Source organism: Megascapheus bottae, unplaced genomic scaffold (assembly GCF_031878675.1).
Source record: "Megascapheus bottae isolate mThoBot1 unplaced genomic scaffold, mThoBot2.hap1 HAP1_SCAFFOLD_191, whole genome shotgun sequence".
Lineage (NCBI taxonomy): Eukaryota > Metazoa > Chordata > Mammalia > Rodentia > Geomyidae > Megascapheus > Megascapheus bottae.
In genome coordinates this window covers 61838-67341 of record NW_028327389.1, presented here as the reverse complement: position 1 = coordinate 67341, position 5504 = coordinate 61838, and the positions used below count along the sequence as shown (strand labels likewise).

The window sequence follows — 5504 nt, the reverse complement described above, 5'->3', positions numbered from 1 at the left end:
GGGCCTTGGTGCTATCCCTGATAGCACCAGGTCCTTTTCTGCCCAGGCTGGATTTGAACCATGAACTTCAGATCTCAGCCTACTGAGTAGCTAAGATTACATGCATGAGCCACTGGCCCAGGCTCATTCCTTTCTCTTTCATAATATAATTGTTACTTAGGATAGGAAAATGAATTTTTTTCTGTTTCTTTTATTTCAAGAATTTATTAATGTTGACTTTTCATCCTATTTCAAAGACTTGTTGACAAACAAGTATTGAAAAAGGGAATCTCCATATATAATCACTGGCACTTAGTTTTTTGAAAACATAATTAAAATAGATACATTTTAATGTATATAATAAAACATGTCTATAGAATCATAAATTTTTGGTGTTTAACTGGAGATAAGAATCTCACTACCCTGACTTAGCTGATTTGAACGAAATCTCAGCCCCAAGTAGCTAGGATAACAGGCAAAATCCAACAGCACATGTCTTTTCTTTCCCAAATGAGATACAATCCTGTCATGGGCTTTTTCTACCTGGGTGGGCCTTTAACCACAATCCTCAAATCTCATCCTCCTGAGTAGCTAGGATTTCAGGTGTGAGCCACAGGCTAAGCCTGGCACTTTCTAACTGCCTAATGAGACTCTGAATAAATTACCTGAAGACCAGTCCATCCCTGTTTTCTCCCCAGTCTGCCCACTGGCTCCTAAGGCCTCCATAAGAGGCTGATTGTGTTGTTTGTTCATTTCCACACAGAGATTTGCCCAGATACCAGTATAAGTCATTGCCCACCAGGGGTTTCATTATCTTAGGTCAGAAAGTCAGTTCAAAGGGGGATCCTGCCTTGTCCCCATCCAGGGTAGAACATCTGCAGGGTACACTAGGAATGTCCAAGCCCAGAGGAACCAGGGACTAATCCCTGAGCAAGGGGAGAAGTGGGTCCCTGGCTCTCAGCCTGCCTCTTCCTCTTCACTTTCATGGTACTGTATGCAGTAGGTGTTAAATGAAGAGGTCAGGATCATCCTCAGAGCCAGACTCTTCTCTTTAGGTCTGTGGCTCAGCTGGGAGCTCTAGCTGAGGCTGCCTGTTCTTGTTGTTCTGTTTCTCAGCCACTTCAGAGAACACTGCAGGCCAGAGCAGTTCCTTCTGCAGAGAGTGCACATTGTCCTTGCAGAGCACAAAGGTGATCTCAGCCTTCACTTTCTGTCCCTCTTCAATGGAGTCAACAATGAGAAAGTCTCCTCTCTTGATCCAGATGTTCTTTCGGTACTTGGAAGGCATGCTCACCAGGAAGCGCTGCCCCTGTGCTGTCTCCACTTCAAGTAGATTGTTTCCTGAGGTCCTGAGTACCCTCACAATCTGCTGCTTGTCAGAGGGTACATGTGTTCCTCCAGCACCTCCTTCACCACATGCTTCCTCTTGGTGACCTTGGACATGCTGAGTCCTGTCCTGAGTAGTGAGTGAAGCAGAAACTGCCAAGTTCTCTTCACAATGTCTTTGGATGGCACACTCAGAAGTCAGGAGTGCTTTGAAGATGAGCAGCCTTCTACTGAGGAGTGACTTCGGCCCTTAGGTCCCCCAGGCACCGTCTGGTTGGCTGCCCCTGGGAAAGATTCGTGCATGATGTGCTTCCAGGCTGAGCCAAATGCAGACACAAAGATGGCACCTGCCAAAGATTGGGAAGGTAGCATTGGCTTGAAACCAAGTGTCCCGTGTTTCCAGTTTCTGCGAACACAGTAGCATTCCTTGTTGAACACAGAAAAGAACTGAATTTCCGGAGCTCTCCGGTCACCCTTCCTTCCCTTTGTCTGTCCCTCTAATCCTTGCTGGTGTTAGGTCCATCAAAGGGAAATCCTAGCAGCATAGGAGCCTTTCATGCTTCCACAGAATGCTGGCTGCTGGTAGGCTAGCACAGAAAATGCCACTAGTGAGGAGACTGCGGGAGCTCCAAGAGCCACAGCTCTCTGAACTGAAGGATGCTCAAACTGCCCAATTTATAATACTTTGTAGGGTGGGTCTTAAGGAGAGCCAGAAGCAGAAGTGTAGGAACATGTTAGTGCCTGGAGGAATCAGCATGAGCCTCCAGGGCCAGGTGGAGGGAGAAGCCCATCCTGGAGCAGGAGCATCAGGGTGAGTGCCAGCTGTGTAGCAGCCCTTGGCTGGAGTCCTAAGGAGGCACCAGAGGGTGGGAGGGACAGAGCCCTATTGCTGAAGCTAGCCTGAGTATGTGCCTTTAGATCTGACTCCAACGTTTTCAGGAGGGGATGCACCCTACACATAAAAATAAAAGAAACTTATTTCTCATCAGCCTGGAACATCATCCATGATACTTTGATACATAATGGCTAACTGAGGCAAACCTTTTCATTTGTAACAGTTATAAAAGAATGAAGACTCTGGGGTTTAGGACCTGAATAATGACTGTAAAATTTCAAGAGCAGAATGAGAAACTGGCTGAAAAGACTGCTTGGAACTGATCTGAGGTGGTAGATACACAGGATGAAGAAATTGACAGCCAACCCGAACAGCTAGATGATATGGAAATGTCGTGTTTCTTTTCACATGATGCTTTGCTTTGCTCAGGAATTCACTTATTGGTGTTGTGTGTCTCAGATAAGTATTCTGTTTGACATGATTCAAATGAAGTTTCTTTCTTTCCGAAATTGTTCTGGGTGCTGGAAATTGGATGGAAAACAGAGCCTTGTTTATGTCAGCTCAATCTCCACCATTCCGTGCTGTGTTGATTTGCAATAAAGTATGGAAGTTGCATTGAAAATGACCCTTCTTTTTGCCAGGTGTCACAGTTCATGCCTCTAATCTGGTTGGTCATGAGGAGGAAGTTTATGATTCACAGATAAGCAGGGCACAAAGTTATCAAGACCATATCTCAGTGGGTTGTGGTATGATCCATCTTCACTCTTGAAGCTTGTGGGAGAGAGCTTAGTTGTGGGAACTAAACCATTTCTCTAATGAGGAATATCTGAAAGGGGTACAGACAGCCCTCATCAGGAGTAAGAAATGCCCACATTTCTCCTTTCTCATTTAAGCTGCCTGGGATTGTTGGACTTCATTACACAGGGCACATTCCCAAGATACACCCAAGTATAGACAACCCAGATTTCAAGACACTACTCTAGGCCAGAGGATTTGGAGCTGGAGAATAATGTAGTGAATACTACAACAATAACCATTTCTGTGCCAGTGGCTTTACTGTATCCTGACTTGTCATCTTCTAGATAGATATTCAAGATTGGTATTCCTGGATTATATGGCAAATGTATGTACAGTTTTGTGAGGAATCTAAAATTGGCCTTTCACAGTTGTTATTGGTAAGATTCAGAGGACTCCTCTACCTGTGTCCTCTCAGGACCACTTCAGTGGAATAGGAGTAGAATACCAAGTGCCAGACCTCTCTGACAGAACTCTCCTTTCTACAAGGCCATTATCATTTCAGATGGAAGTGTCTGATGATGCAACTCAAAATGGAGGGGCTGCACTGGTTTGAACACACATCATATCCTGGTAGCAGGGATGTAGTGGGAGGCTTCAAAAGCACCTCAGTCATGAGATTTTGGATGTCCTGAATAGACTGATGCAGTTACAATGGGAGTAGTCAACTTCTTGTCAGGATGAGCCTGGTATGAAAGTTGATTCAATGATATCTTGCCCTCTTTTTGGCAACAGGAATATACAACCTAAGAAAAATGCTGAACACTCATTGCAGCACTATTTACCATAGCAAAGATATGGAACCAACCCAGATGCCCCTCAGTTGATGAGTGGATCAACAAGATGTGGTATTTATACACAATGGAATTCTATGCTGCTGTCAGGAAGAACAACATCACCCCATTTGTAAGGAAATGGAAAGACTTAGAAAAAATCATGTCAAGTGAAGTAAGCCAGACTCAAAGGAACATAGGCTCAATGGTTTCCCTCATTTGTCCTAATCAGGAGAAACTTTGTGCTCTCCTAGCAGGGATTTACAATACAGCAAAACCTAGATACCTAAGGCTATACAGTATGATGTTAAAAGAAAGGACCTCCAGGATATAGAAAGAAAAGCCATAGAATGAGTAATTGTTGTCCTTAATGTACTATGTTTCCCTCATCTCTTTGGCTGTCCCTTGGTTATCTCATATTGTTACAGTATTTCACCTTGTTATCTGATATATTGTATGTATGCGTATTTGTTTATTTGAAATAGGATAGGGAAGGGGGGAAACAAGGTGAGGGGCAAGGGTAGGGGGAGGGAAATGGGACGAAGACATGAGAAAGTGTATCAATGTTTGTGAAGTAATGCACCTTCTATCTGGTCAATATAATGTAACCTTCCATTAATTACAATAAAAATATTTAATAATATTTCTTCACCCTGTGAACTATAATATTAAACAATTTGTTGAATGAAAATGTCATTAGAGATGTAATTCCAGTGGTAGAGTCTAACATTTCTTCTTCTCTTTCTCCTCCTTCAATTCCTCCTCTTTCTCCTCCTCTTCTTCCTGCTCCTCCTCCCCTCCTCTTCCTTCTTCTCCTACTTCTACACTAAAAATTATAGCAACTGTAATAAACTTTACATCTAGTAAACAATAAAGAACAAGGAAAGTGCTGTTCCTGAAAGGCTCAATTTATGAAACTCAGCAAAGTAAGTGTTTAGATGAATTCCACTGGGCTTCATCACACTGAAATAAATTGGGGGAAAAAAGGCATTTTCCAGTCATGTGATCAGATATTGTGAGATAGAAACTTAAATGTCAAAACATCTTCCTTAACAAAGGTCATTTCATTGTTGAGTAGCTCTGAAAGTAGACATGTAGATGTATGCAACTATTTTGTTCATTTAATACTGAAACATTTCCAAATAAAGTCTGCATACAGTTGCAAAAATGACATGTTTAATGGCAGACAGCACTTTTATTTTACAATATGAAAGTAACACTTCTTAAGCCTAATGGCAAAAGTTATCCATTTTTCTGATTTTTTTTTTGGTGGGAAAAGGGGATTGAACTTGGCCTGGGTGCTGTCCATGAGCTCTTCAGCTCAAGGCTACTGCCCTAGTCTTGATACAAGCCTCACTTCCTGTTTTCTAGATGTTAATTGGAGTTCAGAATCTCAGATCTTGTAATGTCCAGGCTGCATTTGAACCTCGAACCTCAAATCTCAGCCAACTGAGTAGCTAGGATTACAGGTGTGAGCCACTGGGCCTCGTTCATGTTTTCTCATTTATAATATAAATTTGTTATTTAGGATAGGATATGATTTTCTAATAATGATAATTTATTTGACATAATCTTCATCCAGCTTCAATTTTTGGAAAACACATAATCACAAATAGAGCTGAGTTATGGTTCATTTTTGTTTTTGTTTGATTTTGTTTTGTTTTGACTGTTCTGGGCCTTGAACTCAGGGTCTGGGTCTTGCCCTTGGCTGTTCTCAAGGCTCTACCACTTGAGCCAATGTACCATTTCTGTCTTTTTTCTATATATGTGGTACCAAGGAATTGAACCTGGGTCTT

At 42.3% G+C, this 5504-nt stretch overlaps 1 pseudogene; it reads right to left on the bottom strand.

Moving 5' to 3' along the window:
* Positions 1-936: 936 nt before the first annotated feature.
* On the bottom strand, positions 937-1422 carry LOC150040001 (putative RNA-binding protein EIF1AD pseudogene; annotated as a pseudogene).
* Between the last annotated feature and the right edge of the window lie 4082 nt (positions 1423-5504).